The sequence below is a fragment of the Cervus elaphus genome, chromosome 32 (genome assembly GCF_910594005.1).
Source record: "Cervus elaphus chromosome 32, mCerEla1.1, whole genome shotgun sequence".
Lineage (NCBI taxonomy): Eukaryota > Metazoa > Chordata > Mammalia > Artiodactyla > Cervidae > Cervus > Cervus elaphus.
The window spans coordinates 15,207,909-15,224,322 of NC_057846.1; the positions used below are offsets into that span (position 1 = coordinate 15,207,909).

General features: G+C 47.7%; 1 pseudogene; it reads right to left on the bottom strand.

Annotated features, from left to right (window-relative positions):
* Nucleotides 1-14,661: 14,661 nt before the first annotated feature.
* LOC122687807 lies at nucleotides 14,662-15,977 on the bottom strand (annotated as a pseudogene).
* Nucleotides 15,978-16,414: the final 437 nt, after the last annotated feature.

A 16,414-nucleotide genomic window follows, 5' to 3' on the forward strand; every position in this document is an offset into this window, starting at 1 on the left:
GGCTGGCTCACACCCTGAGCTTGCCAGGATATGCCCGAAATGGAATTGGCTTTTAGTAGTGTGGGAAGGGAAGGACAGTGGGCTGCATTCCAGAGACTCTGCCCTGTGTCCTTGGCCTGTGATGGAGTGCAGCATCTCAGGTCAAACATAGCTTATTCTTTACTGCAGTCTGAAAACCACCAAATTTGTGAGTCAGGAAGGTGTCTGACGTTTCCCTTCAGGGCTGGGTCCCTTAATCGCCAGCATGAGAGTCCTGAGAGCGCCTTCCTTGGACACAGGACCAGCAGCACCCACAGTGGTGGCTGCTCCTCAGGGATGGGGTCTGATCAGAGCACCTGGGCCCTCACAGGTTGGCGTCATTTGAGCAAGAATCAACTTTGGCTCCTTTAAGATGCTCAGATCTGGAGGCGCTGTCACCGCAGCACAGCCTGGAGCATGCTGTCCCCTGAGGAGGGCTGCAGGGAAAATGCAGGACCCCCAGTTTAGCTTGGATTTCAGGTGATCAACAAACAATCTGGTAGGATAAGTATGTCCCAAGTGATGCAGAGGTCACACTCAAGCTAATGTATTTGTTGTTTATATATAAACAGAGATATAAATTTATATATATAAATATATAAACAAATCTATAAATGTGTTGTTTATGCAATTCAGTAAGTAAATTTGTTTTTGGGGATTGTTGAATATTTAATAAAAACATGGTCTTTGGAATCAAACCCACTTGGGCTTGAGTTAAAGTCCTCCCTACACACAACCTGCACGACTTTGAAGAAATTACGTTATTTCTAAATCCAGCTGTAAAACAGGGCTAAAAACATTTATCCCGTAAATAGTGCTTGAGGAATACATTTGGGAGAAGACATTAAAAGTTTTGGTGTCTCAGTAAAGAGGTCCTAGTATGAACAGGTCCTAGCATGGAAAAGTCAACCTATGGGTGAATGAAAAAATGGATGAATGGAGGGAATCAGGGAGAGAAGGAGGGAAGGAGAAAAGGAAGGAAGGCTCAGGCATAATCCTTAGGGTTTTGAGGGTTGGAGAGAGCCCATTAAGTTGCTTTATCCCAAAGTGTTCCCGAGCACATGCACCCACTCACCCATTCCCAACATAACAGGGAAAAGCTTCTCATAATACGTCATGGTCTCTAGCCTTCACTCACCCGCCTCTCCTCCATCTTACATGAACTGTATGTTCTGACATGTTTCTCTCTGTCCTGAGGCAACTTAGCAATAAAATGTTTTCACTTTTAATCTTTTGATCAGCATTTGAATCTTTCACTAAGTAGAGATCTATTTTATTTTAGTGACATCAAGCCAAAAATAGAATGAGTGTTTGCAGTAAGCTGTTTCAATAAGTCTAATTCTACAGAATAGCTGTGAGGGTTTTATTTCCTTGGCCCCAGCAACAGTACTTTCATAATAATAGAAAAGAAAGTATAAACTAAAAGCATTGGGTCACAATTCTCTCTGGTACTCTTCTACTGAGAGCGATCCTTTACACTGACTCCCTAAATGTTATGCAGCTATTCCCACCCCTTCGTCAGCCACTGATGTCTCTCTCTCTCTCCTGACAACTTACCTTACAGTTGGCTTCTCCACCCTTCTCGGGTGGACTGCGGCCCGTCCACTCAGGCAGAGACAGCCGAGAGCCCCTGTCCATTGCCACACAGTGAGGGGCAGGTCAACAAAGGGAAGAGGAAGTGCTGAGTGAGGTCACACAGGATGCTTTGTGATCCCTACTGGCAGGAGTCATCCTGGGGGAGAGGGCTGGGACCAGCCAGAGCTGATGGCACCAACCGCCCTGAGAGTGACGAGAGGAAGTGGGGGCTGCAGATACTCCTTCTGAAGAGTTTTGCTGAAAAACTAAGTGCAAAGAAGACCGAGCTCATGATTGCTGTCATGTCAATGAAGAACTGTTTCCTCTTTTAGGTTTTTTTTTTAACACTGGCTTTTGCGGGGTGGTTTTTGTCTGTCTGTTTTGGAACTAATGGCCTCTTCCTTAGCATGTGGAGTCTTAGTTCCACAACCAGGGATGGAATCCAGCCCCCTGCAGTAGCAGCATGAAGTCTTTAACCACTGGATGCCGGGTCAATCCCTGCTGTTAGTTTTTATAGATGCAGTGCTACTGCTGGTAAGTCACTTCAGTCGTGTCTGACTCTGTGTGACCCATAGACGGCGGCCAATCAGGCTCCCCCGTCCCTGGATTCCCCAGGCAAGAACACTGGAGTCGGTTGCCATGTCCTTCTCCTGTGCATGAAAGTGAACAGTGAAAGTGAAGTGGTCAGTCATGTCTGACTCCTAGGGACCCCACAGACTGCAGCCTACCAGGCTCCTCCATCCATGGGATTTTCCAGGCAAGAGTACTGGAGTACCCAGGCAAGGGTGCCATTGCATTTGCCATAGATTGAGTAGATGGAGGCAAGAGGTGGAGCTGATTTGGGCCTCACCCACAAGTAAGCAAGAGAAATGAGATCAGGGACTCAGTTGGAAAGGTTGGCTATGGACCAGAGCAGGAACCTGTTTGGTTCATGAGTCACATAGAAAAGCCATCCTCTTCTTGGTGCTGAAATGAGAAGAGCATTCCTCCCACGCAAGAGTGCAACAAGACACTCAGAAATGTTATGGCAATAAAACATCAGCAGATATATTTAGAATATAACTTTAAAAGTTAAGCAAAAATTAAAAATTGAAATCCCAATAAAGAATATGATAAAAGTTTCATAAACAGTACTACTTAACCACACTCAATATCAGATAAACTTTCCATGATAGAAACTTAAAAATAAAGGATAAAAGGGATATAAGATACATGAGGTGTAAGACTGAGTCCCAAATATAAACTTGGAGATGAAAAAGTTTGGCAGATGAACCATGGCCATTTCTGTGAAAAAAGAAATATAAAGCTGAGCAAAACGTTGACAGCCGTTTTTTTCCTCCATTAAACACACACAGGTTTGTCTCTTGTGAACTCCTAATTTTAGGCTCAAGGCATGATTTTAAGCGATTGCTGTATTGATTTCCTGTTGCAGCTTAGCAAATTGCCACCAGCTAAGTTGCTTAAAGCAACACATACTTGTTATTGTGGTTCTGAGGATCCAAAGTCCCAAATGGGTCTCGCTGGCTTCAAATCACGGTGTCAGCAGGATGCTGTTCCTTCTGGAAGCTTCCATCCTTTTCATGCTCAGTAACTGCCTGCCCTCCTTGGCTTATGGCCCCCCTCCATGTCAGTGTGAGCCGGGGCTGTTTTAGTCTCTCAGCCCTTATCTCTCTGACACTGAGCTGCATCCCTCCTCCACGTCTAAGGCTCCTCGGAAGGAGATGGCATTGGGCACAGCCTGATAATCCAGGTCATTTCCTTATCTTAAGCCCCAATGATTAGCTACCTTAATTCCACCTGTGCTGGAATTCTCACTTGTCATGTGTCTGCTCTTTCAGGCTACTAAAACAGAAACACAAAAGGCTAGGTGGCTCTTTTTTTGCACTGTATTTTTTAATTGAAGGATGATTGCTTTACAGAATTTCGAGGTTTTCTGTCATACATCAACAAGTATCATCCAAGGGTTCACCCATGTCCCCTCCCTCCCGAAACTTCGTCCCATCTCCTTCCCCATCCCACCCTTCCAGCTGGTCGCAGAGCCCCTGTCAGAGTTCCCTGAGTCATAGAGCTAATTCCCGCTGGCTATCTATTTTACATGTGGTATTGTAATAGGTGGCTGATTAACAACAGACCTTTACTCCTCAGTCTTGGAGGCTGGGAGCTCCAGGATCAAGACAGAGCAGGTGGCTGGTGGACGGCGGTCTTCTCCCTGTGTCCTCAGAGGGCACAAGGGTGAGCGATCTCTCTGGGGTCTGTTTCATAAACGCCCTCATTCCACCCAGGAGGGTCTCACCCTCACGACCAAATCACCTCCCAAAGGCCCTGTCTCCTAACACCATCCCCTTGGTGAGCTCAGCTTGCACTGAGGGAAGAGTTAGTGTGAAGACCAGAGAGCTGCTCACACATACCGCCTGCACCAGCCAGGCTCTTGGTTTAACTGGGAAACCCTCTGAAGAAACTGCAGGCAGGCTGAGGTCCGCGTGCTCAGCCTGCCCTGGCGGGCTCTGAGTTCCGTGCTGTGTTGTCCTCACTGAATTGTGCTTCCACAGGACTTGTTTTTCCATCGCATTTAGTTGCATCCTATCATGCTCGCACAGAGAGACATGCTTTGTCCCTGTCAACTCTGTCATTCAACTGATGACAGTTGGTGAAGCAATGTCTCGGCTCAATACCCGGCACATACAGGAATAGGACAAGGCCATTCCTACAGAGACCTTAATGTCCAAAAGGGAACCAGAAGTGTATCCACGTGTGCACAAGGAAGGCGGAAGAAGCATAAACCAAACGGAAGTGAGGGCTACAGGGGGACAGAGGAGGGGGTTTCCTCCTGAGCAGGGGTCGGGGGTTTCCTACCAGACTGGTGTTCTGCTGATTCTGGACCCATGGGGTGTATGTTTGAGGGGAGATGAGGGGCAGGCCAGGGTGCCCTGGGCCGGGAAGCAGGAAAGACAACAGACAGAGGGTCTGGGGAAGGTCAGGCCCCCAAGGAACAGGGGGATCAGAGCACCCACCACGATCCCCCGATGGTTCCCGTAAGGAGCTCAGAGAGCTTCCTCAGGGTTTTGGGAATTAGCCTGGGATCAGACACCACACAACCACCTCAGTGACCAGTGGGCAATTCTTTAATTTTAAACAAAATTTATTCTGGTTTAAATTTTAGACGCTCTGTTGAAGGGCACAGTTTCTGACTCTGCATCGGTCCTGGCCACGTCTCCGCCTTCTTTTATCTCTTTCTGCAGCATTTTACTTGGACCCCGAAACAGGTGCCAATCTGTCTCATGCTTCCAGGGCACCTCTTCGTCACACAGATGCCTCTATTCTCATGGCAGATATAATAATTTCCTATTCTTTGCATAAATCCTAAAAAGAAAAGGAAGAGGGAAAAAACGTGTCAGCAGGAAAAGCGGCATCTCGAGAAGGGCAGCTGTGTGCCCTCTGAGGGAGATCCTGGGGCTTTCTGTGTTGAGATGCGGACACGGCCTCGTGACAACAGGATGTGAGTTCAGGACACCGGGGACCAGTTTCCAGACAGACGCTGACCCTGCCCGGGCTCCGGTGGACCTTCACGTTTCCAGAAGCAGAGGCTGAGGGACTGGGGTGTGAGGAGCACAGTTGTGTGCGGGGTCGGCTCCACCACGAGGGCAAACCAGGAAGCTCTGCTACATCCACCTTCTGGCCAGGAGTCAAAAGCGGCCCGCGGGCGTCTATTTTCACCGTCTAGATTTTCAACTCATGGAGTCAGTCAAGTAGTGGAGTTGAGATAGGAGGAAAAGATGCAGCTGAAAGTGTAAGAACTGCCTGAAGAGAACTTAATCTCAAAGTAACTTACAACTGAGAGTGATAATGGTTTGGAAAAAAAAGTTTTCTATCGTTGTCTCTACTGACTCACAGCTCTCAGCGCTGGGGCGAGTCAGCCCCTCTCCTCATCCCTTTGTGGTTTCCTCGTGACCAGCAGCCTTTCCGCTTTCCTCACACGCTCTCCTCCTTCCTTACTGGTTTCCTCCTGACCAGAGGCCTACCCGCTTTCCTCACAGGCTGTCTTCATCCCTTTGTGGTTTCCTTCCGAGCAGCGGCCTTTCCATCTCCCTCACATGCCTTTTTCCTCCTGACCACAAGGCACCTCTGGTCCCTCTAGTTTCCCCCCCCCCCCCGGGGATTGAACCCGGGCCCCGGGCACTGAGTGGCCATCATCCTTAACACCCTGGCCTCTCTCCCTGCCACTGTGTAAGAGTTGGGTTACAATCATAAACAACACTGATGACAAGGGCTTTTCAACTTCATTTTGACATCTAATCAGTTGTCAGGTCTCAGTCTCCCCATCCTCTCTCTCCCTCCCTCCCTCCTTCCTTTCTTCCTATATATTTTCATTTTATTTCTGGAAATATCAAGGATAAGATGAAAATTAGACATCCGATCCTGCACACTGCTTTGGATGTGCTGCCTCCCATCCGAGGAGCGAGGGTCGGATCATCAGCGACGTGTCCAGGAGGACCTTCCTGCTGAGGAGACTCAGCACGGAATGTCCCAAGGGCAACTCCTGAAGCGCAGGCTCGGCCTGACTCTCCTCTGGACTTCTCTGGTTGCCCAGAGCCACCACCCTTCAAGTAGAAAGATTTATAAAGCGACATTCTGCACTTCTGTCATGGGACAAAATCAGATTTCTTGCTTTTATGAAAAAGAAAGAGAGTCACTCATCAGAGGCATCTTCTGTTTCCTCCACATGACACCAATGAGGAGATGGACTCAGAAGCTTTGAGTCGCTAGAGTGGCTTAGAAACAGCCAGGAACTTTGCAGGGCGGTTCCCAGACCCCTCCCGCTACTAAGGACTCAGCACTGGCTTCTCAGAAGCATCACACACGGTGGGTTTAGTCTGACCCCGTGTAGATGAGGGTAGCAGGACAGAAGGAGGTAGAAACAGGAGAGAGAGCCCGCGGCTCCCCCGGGGCTCCCAGGAGCTCACCTGACCCAGCAGACAGGACCAGGAAGAGGAGCGCGAGGAGCAGGTGATGGAGCCTCATGCTGGCGGCCGGAGCTCTGAGGCTGATGCTGGAGAAGAGGCTGCGCTTGCCGCTTTATAAAGGTCCCAGGTTCCGGGAGGAATTCCGCACTGGCTGTGGATTTGGTTCTTATGAACTGGTTAACTGAGTCTCTATCTGTGTGTCCTGGGAGTGTCCTTTATAGCACAGAGCAGGGTCAGTCACTCTTATGCTAATGAGGCTGTTGAAAACCCCACAAAAACTTTCCTGCCTCCCTTTTGACCAGATGCTTCTCCCTGGAAGTCAGTTCAGCTGTTGGGCAAGGGTGTGGCAAGGCCCAGGGGTCTGTCTCCCCTGGCAGGGGCACAGACTTGTTGCTCAACCTTGGCTTACCCGCTCCCCAGCCCCACCCTCACCCCTGCAGGGCTTTGAATCTGCCCACTGGTTTCCTGTGCAGAAGGACATGGCAACCCACTCCAGTCCTCTTGCCTGGAAAATTCCAAGGATGGAGAAGCCTGGTGGGCTACAGTCCATGGGGTCTCAGAGAGTCGGACACGACTGAGTGACTCCACTTTCTGTATTTGTTTAGTTCTTTTGGGGAGGAAATGGCAACCAACTCCAGTGTTCTTGCCTGGAGAGTCCCATGGACAATGGGGCCTGGTGTGCTGCAGTATATGGGGTTGCGTAGTTGGACACAACTAAGCAACTGACACATACACTGTTTTCCTGAAAGGATGTTTCAGGCCCAAATAGGGACTAACTCATTCAGAGGCAGTTTCACTCCCTGGGCAAGACTTGCTGACTCCCAGCATCTGCAGAGACAGCCATCCTCTTTCTGGCCCCTGGGGCCCTGAGGGAAGAGACCCACGGGTCCCAACCCTCTCCCCCCGCCAGCTAGCCTGTTACGGGTTGGCAGCAACAGTCGCCCCCAACATCTTGGTTTTCTCTGCCAACCAGAGCTGAATAAAACTTGTGGAGATAGATTTTGGAGCAAACGGAAAGATGGCTTTAACCCTTAAGCTGGCAGAAGGGAGAACACAGTAGGCTCTTGCCTCAAGGAGCCCGATTCCCCTCTGTTGGGAATCGAGGGCATCATACAATTGGTGCTCGCAGTCAGGGGTTGGAGATAAACCACAAAAGGTGTAGGAGTCTTGAATGCTCTCTTTTTGGGCTGTTTGGAAACAGTCAAGGCCAGAATCAGGTAGCTGCTTTTGGGTCTGGCAGTTGGTCCTTGTGGTTGAGTCCATTATCCTTTGGGGATTTCCTGGTGACTTTCTTCCTGAAATACAGAAGGGGAAAAGCAAACCACTAGGGGGTGTCTTCCAAGAGAGTGTACCGTAAAGTTAAGCATCAACATGAGGAACACAGAGCAAAGGAAGGGAAATTAAACTACAAGGGGAGGTTTATGATGCGATAGAGTTAAGTATCAGGATGTGGCTAGACTAAATTAAAGGATAACAGATGCACATGTGACTCCTGCAGAGATGGAGGGTTACAGGTGTTGGATGTAGTTTGCATTATCGGTTAGTCATCTGAGAAGAAGAAACTTGGTTATCAGTGCAGACTCTAGGTTAGGAACAGTTAAAGTGGAGAAAGATGCAAAAGGGAAAAAGGAAAGGGAAAAATAACTTTTCTTGATTCACTGCAACACCATCATACGCCAGTCTCAAAAAGTCTCAGTGGGACACGGGATGGGCAGATGGGTGCTTCGTTTCCTTTCATCAGAGACAGAGTGGGAGGATGATACTGCCACTGAACGCATCTCCCAGCCTAGTATCACAAAGGCCCAGCAGTGGGGATCCCTTCACTGGGTTAAGAGGGACCTCCATCACTAAGTAACATCCCTCACTTACTAACATCCATCCATCTCAGTGCCGGAGAGACACTGACCTGGCGTTTCAGAAATGCTAAACCTCAGATGGAGCTTGCCATGCAGCTCTGAGTAAAACTCCAAGCCCTTTAGAAATGTGGGTACCCCGGGTGGACCCCGTCCTGAAGGAGCCCCCAGAGCTTCAGTCCTGTTCAGGTTCCCCACTGTGGCTCAGCATCTCACTTCTGAGGCTCAGCAAATCCATGGAGGCTGCCTCGAACAGACAGAGTTCCTGGCTGGCACCCAGGGATAGGAATTTTCTGATGGAAGATAAGTTGTCTTGATCATGATTCCTTCTGCTTTAGCTTTACATGATATTTGAGAGAGTTAGACATCATCTGCTTATATATATATCATTATCTATATAGATCCAACCAGTCCATCCTAAAGGAGATCAGTCCTGTGTGTTCATTGGAAGGACTGATGTTGAAGCTGACACTCCAATACTTTGACCACCTCATGCAAAGAGTTGACTCCTTGGAAAAGACCCTGATGCTGGGAGGGATTTGGGCAGGAGGAGAAGGGGATGACAGAGGATGAGATGGCTGGATGGCATCACCAACTTGATGGATGTGAGTTTGGGTGAACTCCGGGAGTTGGTGATGGACAGGGAGGCCTGGCCTGCTGTGATTCATGGGGTGGCAAAGAGTCAGACACGACTGAGTGACTGAACTGAACTGAACTGATACATAAGATATATATATGTATCTGTTTATTTATGGACCTTGCAGTCAAACTCTATGCTACAGGGTTAATTTACATGCATGCTCTAATACTACACTGGAGAAAGAAGTGAGACTAAATCCTTGTCTGCAGTGGCTCTTCATTGAAAATGCTGTTTTTCAGGGAACTCTGCTTAATGTTATGTGACAGCTTGGATGGGAAGGGAGCTTGGGGGAGAATGGATACATATATACGCATGGCTGTGTCTCTTTGCTGTCCACCTGAAACCATCACAACAGTATTAGTCAGTTATACTCCAAAGTGTTTTTTAAATGTAATTTTTAAAAATGCTGTTTTCTGGGACTTCCTTGATGGTCCAGTGGGTAAGACTGTACTCCCAAGCATAGCAGGTCAGGGAACTAGAACCCACATGCCACAACGATGACCTGGTGTAGCCTAAATAAATAAACAAAATAAAAATTGGTGTGTTTTAATGATCTATGGTTTGCAGCACAGTAGATTTTTTTTTCTTTTAAGGAAGATGCACAGTTTTTTTTTTTTCTTTTAAGGAAGATGCAGATTTTTTTTTCTTTTAAGGAAGATGCAGTTTAAGCAAGATGATGCAGTTTTATGTCTAAGACCGGGCATGAGTTTTCACAGAAGGAAGTTTCCAAAAGGCTTGCAGGGTGCCATGGTGAGTTTCAAGAGAGTTTCTTGCCACAGTTCCTCACTAGTGGGACATGGCCCTTGTAGGAATTCTCCAATTGCAGTGGCTTATTTTTCCTAGGCAAGATCTAAAGACAACTGCTTTGCAGAGATGTTAATCTGGAGATAAAGCCCAGGGGCATCTCTGTCCATCATGGAGGGGTCCTGTTGCTTCAGCAAGGAGTTCAGACACCCGAGAAACCATGGGGTGGCTCCCCAGAAACCAGAGATGAGTTAATACAAGATAGAGGGAAGCATTACTTTTAGGTAAAGTTTAAATGGATTATTAGTTTTCACAGGTTCAAAACCAAACAAGGCCATGGTGGATCATGGGCTGAGATGTAACTCAGGGTTTCACTCTTTAAAGGGAACATAAATGCTGTGTCCCCAATCCTTAACCTGTGAGTCAAAAATTGAGGCAGTGTCTTCCCGGGAGAGTGCATCACTTCCTCAGGCAAGAAGGGGTGTTCCAGTCCTACAGATAAGGTTTTGAAGAGCAAAGCCTTTCACATCTACGACTCCACAAACTCAGGTGTTCTCAGCAGAGAGCCCTGGGTGTTAACGGGCAGAGGCTGTTGTTCCCAGTTCCCTTCTCCTGTGGACGGGGTGGGCGCCATGGCTTTTGCTGGTCACCCGAGGACCTGTCCTCAGAAGGGTCTAGGACTGGGTCTAATGCTGTGCTCCCCCACTGACACTTTTAGTAGTTTTTTCTTTGAACTTGTCCCACACTTACATTTTGCAATGAGCCTTGCTCAGTAGCTGGCCACTTGTATTCAAGTTATCTCTTTGAGTTCCCCTAAACAAAGCCGCCAGGTAGGTATGACCCAAGTTTTATACAAGATGGTCCTGAGGACTAGAAAGCCATGTGTGAGGCCACAGGCAAAACTGACTTAACAAGTCAATTAAAATTGACTGCAAATCTACCAAAAAAGTGTCCAAGGCCTCAGCATGCTAAGTGGCAATGGTCTAACTTGGAGCAAAATCACCCTCTCTTCCCGGGGTCCTGCCTGCCGCCTGCAGTCAGCACAGGATCCTGAGAACTTCACCTGGGCATTCTCCTGTAAGGCGAGAGCTCCCATGGCACTGTCAAAGGCCAGCTATCTGGTGCAGATGAGACCGGAAGTGGGCGGGGCACATCCTTTAAAAGAATGAGAGGGACTTCCCTGGTGGGCCTCTTGTTAAGAATCTGCCTTGCAACACAGGGGATGTGGGTTCAGTCCCTGGCCTGGGAAGTAGGATTCCACATAAAAGAAAGAAAAAGAGGTCGCTCAGCCGTTTCAGACTCTTTGTGACCCCATGGACCCTGGCCTACCAGGCTGCTCCGTCCATGGAATTTTCCAGGCAAGAATAGTAGAGTGGGTTGCCATATCCTTCTCCACATGCTGTGGGGCAAGTAAGGCAGCGTGCTGAGATGAACATCCTGCATACTGCAACTAAGACCTGAAGTAAATATATATTTTTAAATCCCTTTGTAACACGGCAGCTAGGTGACACACCCAGAGGCACCATGACAGTTCTAAGGCTGATCATAAAGGTCAAAAAGTGGGTGCTGACCCAGTTCCTGGAAATCCCCACCCTTTCCTGAAAATAGCTGGCATACTCCTACCCCTCATCAGCCTATGAAATGACCCACCCCTATAAACACTGACTGCCCCATACCCTGGAGCTGGGCTTGCCTTCCAGGATGGCCAACGCTCTCTGTGTAGCGTGTTTCCTCCCTGGATTGACCTTCTTTCACTTCACCGTGACTCGCTCTTGAATTCCTGCCTATGTGAAGCCAAGTACCCACACCTGGCGGCCATCCCAGGGACTCGGACATGACCTGGGATGTGACCATCCTCTCTCACCCCACTCTCTTGCCCGCAGCACTGCTGCCATCTCCTCCAGCCTCAGAGATCCCTGGAGCGATAAAAGAACACCGTCTTTTCAGTTTGTTCATTGTTTCCTTTGCTGAGCAGAAGTTTTCAGTTTGATGGATCCTACTGTCTAGCTTTGTTTTTGTGGCTTGTGCTTTTGGTGTCAAGCTCAAAACCATCCTTGTGGAGACCCATGCCAAACAATTTTTCTCCTATGCTTTCCTTTAGGAGTTGGGTGGTTTTTGTAAACCTTTAATCTATCTTGGGTTGAATTTTCTATATGATATAAGAGATCTTACTTGCTCAACCAGGGACAAAACTGTGCCCCCTGCATTGAAAGCTAGGGATCTTAACTACTGGATGGCCAGGGAATTCCAATTGTAATTGCTAATTTGTCTGTTTCTATGCTTATTCCTATGGGTTGTCTTTAAGAATTTTAAGCTTCCTTTGCTAAGTACATTCTGATTCAGTAATCATATGTATTCTTGATGAATTACACATTTTATCATTAGGATAAATACCCCTCTCTGTATCTGGTCCTTGTTCTAAAAGTTACTTGATTGTGTTCCATGCATAGTCACTCAGTCGTGTCTGACCCTTTGTGACCCCATAGCCTGTAGCCTGCCAGGCTCCTCTGTCCATGGGGCTTCTCCAGGAAAGAACACTGGAGTGGGTTGCCATGCCCTCCTCCAGGGCATCTTGCCAAAGCAGGAATTGAACCCAGGTCTCCCACATGGCAGGCACATTCTTTACCATCTGAACCACCAGGAAGCCTGTTAATTAACCATACACTCTCCTATGTTTTCTTTAAATTAATGTTTCCATAGCATATCTGTTGTCTCAACAGTGAAGAATCTCCTGAGATGTAGGAGATGCAGAGACATGGTTTTGATCCCTGGGTGGGGAGAGTCCCTGGAGGAGGGCATGGCAACCCACTCCAGCTGTCTTGCCTGGATGATTCCATAGGGGTCTCAAGAGAGTTGGACACAACTGAGTGTCTAAACAACAGCAGCAGCATATCTGTTTCCATCCTTTCCTTTTTAACCCTTTATATATGATATCTCAAGTGGGTTTATTACAGATAACTGATATCTGATTCTTGATGTTTTTTTCTTCTCTACTGAAATGATCATCTCTTTCCTTAAGATAGTGTCTTGAATCTTAGCATCACAGTTTATCCCGTAAGGCGGATCCAACTTCCCACCTAGTATCATAGATTTCATTGTTTTAGAGCAGCTTTAGAATTGAATGAAAACCACAGTTTTCCCATATGCTTTCAGCAACTCGAGAGTCCAGAGAGTGGCAAAGAGTCAGACACAACCAAAGCGACTTAGCACACAGGCACACAGCCCTGATCCTGATGCCCGTTGCTGGTTTTCGGTCCAGAAGTGAAGATGTCTGCACTCTCTGAACTTTGACCCCACTCTCTTCGACTCAGGAGAATTGTTGGCCTGTTTGGGTTCTTGTTCCCTATGCTTTAGGCCTGGAAATCTGTAGAGGCTGGAGATGCCATAAGTGTCCTTGACTTGTTTCCTTTTCTTTTTTTATAAATGGTTGAGCACAGGATGTAAAAAATTTAATTAGTGAATTCATTAATTTGGGTGCCCTGGACCTTAATCACGGCAGGCAGAATCTAGTTGCAGCATGAGGAATCTAGTTCCCTGACCAGGGGTGGACCCAGGCCCCCTGTGTTGGGAGCACAGAATCCCAGCCCCAGACCGGTGGGGAAGTCCCTCACCTCACCTGTTTTCTACTCTCCTCAATTATGGTCCTGCATTGCTTGTGCCAGAGTCTGAATCAGTGGTTTCCCAGGTTTTGCCTGGTTCCTTAGTTGTGTACTGTAGAAGGGCAGCATACAGTCCCATCACGTCATTTTTTTTTTTTGTAAACGCTGAATTGTGGGGTCCAAGCTCTTGTCTTTGAGTGTTTGCCCTTTCTTCCTGAGAACTCAGTTCCTTGACTGGGGGCTCTTGTTGGGGGTGATGGGCCTGCCACCACATTCGCTGGAATCATTCTGTATCAACCTCTAGAGACCACTGAATAGTTACAGGGCCTTGGAGTGTACTTCTGCTCTCATAAGGGAGGACATGGCAACCCACTCCAGTATTTTTCCCTGAAGAATCTTATGGACAGAGGAGCCTGGTGGGTCCCAGTCCATGGGGTCACAATAAACACTTGTTGAGCAGCTTTTGTGTGAAAACAATTGGGCCGGGAGTGATTAAATGATGAAGTGCCCTTCAAAATCCTGCAGCCAAATATGAAGAGTGGAAATATGCAAATGTAGTGAATGTAAAAATCAAGCAGGAGTCATAGATGGACCACTCAGATCAGAACCCTTTTGAAAGGAAAGATCATATTTGTTGGGGAAACAAATGTGTGTTTTTAAGAAGGAGGTAGAATTTGAGGTGCCCCTGAAAGATGAGTTTGGAGACATAGCTGGAGGAGAGATTTTATCCAGGCCTGAGGTCAGTCAGAACAGAGGCAAGAGTGAGAGGAAAGCTGAAGGCAAGGTCGAGGAGGAGCCAGGATCCAGTGTCTCTGAGCTGTAAAGTGCTCAGGAGGACTTGGAAAGACCCTCAGGGATGCCCTGAAGTTTCAGAGATGGATTTGCTGGGGAGATGCTATGACAGATGGACAGACTGCACAGCTCAGATGGGTGACAGAAGGCAAAGGAAGTGTTTCAGAAAGAATAAGTGGTCCAGTGTCACTGTGGGGTAAAAGTTATGAAAGAGGAATAAAATCTGACAATCTTTGGAACATCAGTTGAGAGCCTCTTGTGGCTTCCTCTAGGGATTATACTTTATTTGAATTAAAGGGGAGTCATTAACACTTTTTAAGTTGCCTATTTGGTAACAAGCAGCACAATGAACAGAATGTTAAAAAATAATCATGATAATAATCAAGCTTTTAAATTTTGTAAAAAGTCTTTGATTTGACTTCTGGAGTCTTCAAGGAGGCATTTTCACACTATGCAACTTTCTCCTGTTTCTGGATTTTTCATTTCTTCTTCCGGCAGCATTTTTCGGCCACTCAGGGAACAGCGGCCTATCTGTTCCTCATTTGGAAGGCAGCCGATCAGAGCACACTGGCCGCTTCTTCTTCTGCAGTAATACCTTTGTAACCCGCTTATGATTCCGCCATTGCCTGCGGTGAAGAAATGGAGCACACGGAACGTTTCAGGAAGGCTGAGGTGCAGGTCCAAGGCTTTTGAAATCTCTCTAATAAGTTATCTGTTGCCATTTTCTGTTCTTGTATGTCTTTTTCCTCTTTGTTTACCATCTGGAGTGAAGAAGAAGGTGGGGCTAGCTACTAACAATGATTCTGTGGGTTTGACTCAGCTGAGAAAGTGGTGTGACCGTGGCAGCCCCTTTGTGAACTGACACCTGGGAGGCAGGGGCCACTATGGTCCCCCGGGTCCCTAAGAGGCCTAAAGACTCTACCTCCGACTGCTAAGCTAATAAAAGGGAACCTGTGCTTCTGTCCTCAGGTTAAGTTCCTTTTCTCCTGTTGTATTAAGATTTTAAAATAAATAAATAAATAAAGATTTAAATCACTTTCTTCCTCTCTCATGAACATGTATAACAGTCCTCCCATGGAGGCATGGTTTGCGAGATGATTAGTCTCTTAAGAGTGAATCAGAAGGGATTGAGACCATACTTTGAGGTTCTTGATGGCCTTTGTCAAGAAAAAAAAAAAGAAAAGCTGGTAATGTCTAATTCCCAAGCAATAAATCTCCTTTATCTAAAATTCCCAAATGAATGGAGAGGGCTGACTCTGACTAACCAATTCTCAATCCATTCAGCCTGTCATTTCCCAGCGCTTCTTACCTGGAACAGGCAGCAAGAACAAGAAGAACGACGCAAAGAGAAGGTAGTAGACCCTCATGGCTGGCTGGCTTCCCAGCTGAGACTGGACAGGACGGTGTGCTCGCTCACTTTATAAAGGCTCCAGGTCCGCAGCCATAGGGAGAAGCATTCAGCAGCTGCAATTCCTGTAATATTGCAGTGATGACAATATGATGTATTTCCTTAAGCTTCATGCCAAGGTCCCTTACAAAGCAGACCATGCCCATTCCCCCCAGGAGTTAATTACAAACCTCAGGGAGACTCAGAGCCTGATGTGAGCACAGGCCTGTTCTGATGCCTCTGAGCTCTGGGTCCTCGTGTAGGGCTGGCTCAGGTCTGACTGTCTGAGACGGGAAAGACCTGCCCACTCCTGGATGCAGTCCTGGGGCGTGTAGCTGGGAGCTCACCTGTGCCCACTGTGGTCTTCTAAGCTTTTGCCTTCTTCCTAAAGTCCTGGGCGAGCCTGAGCCCCATGAATCCAGTCCAAGGCTGGTGTATTCAAAATCTAGGTGTAGACTGGGGCTGGGTCATGCCCTGAGGCTGCATGGATACGCCCGAAATGGAATCAGCTTTTAAGTAGTGTGGTAAGGGAAGGAAAGTGGGCTGCATTCCAGAGACTCTGCCCTGTGTCCTTGGCCTGAGATGGAGTGCGGCATTTCACGTCAAACATAACTTATTCTTTACTGCAGTCTGAAAACCACCAAATTCGTGAGTCAGGAAGGTGTCTGACGTTTCCCTTCAGGGCTGGGGCCCTTAATCACCAGCACGAGAGTCCTGAGAGCGTCTTCCTCGACAACAGGACCAGCAGCGCCCACGGTGGTGGCTGCTCCTCGGGGATGGTGCCTGATCAAATCACCTGGTCCCTCACGGGTTGGTGTCGTTTGAGCAAGAATCAACTTTGGCTC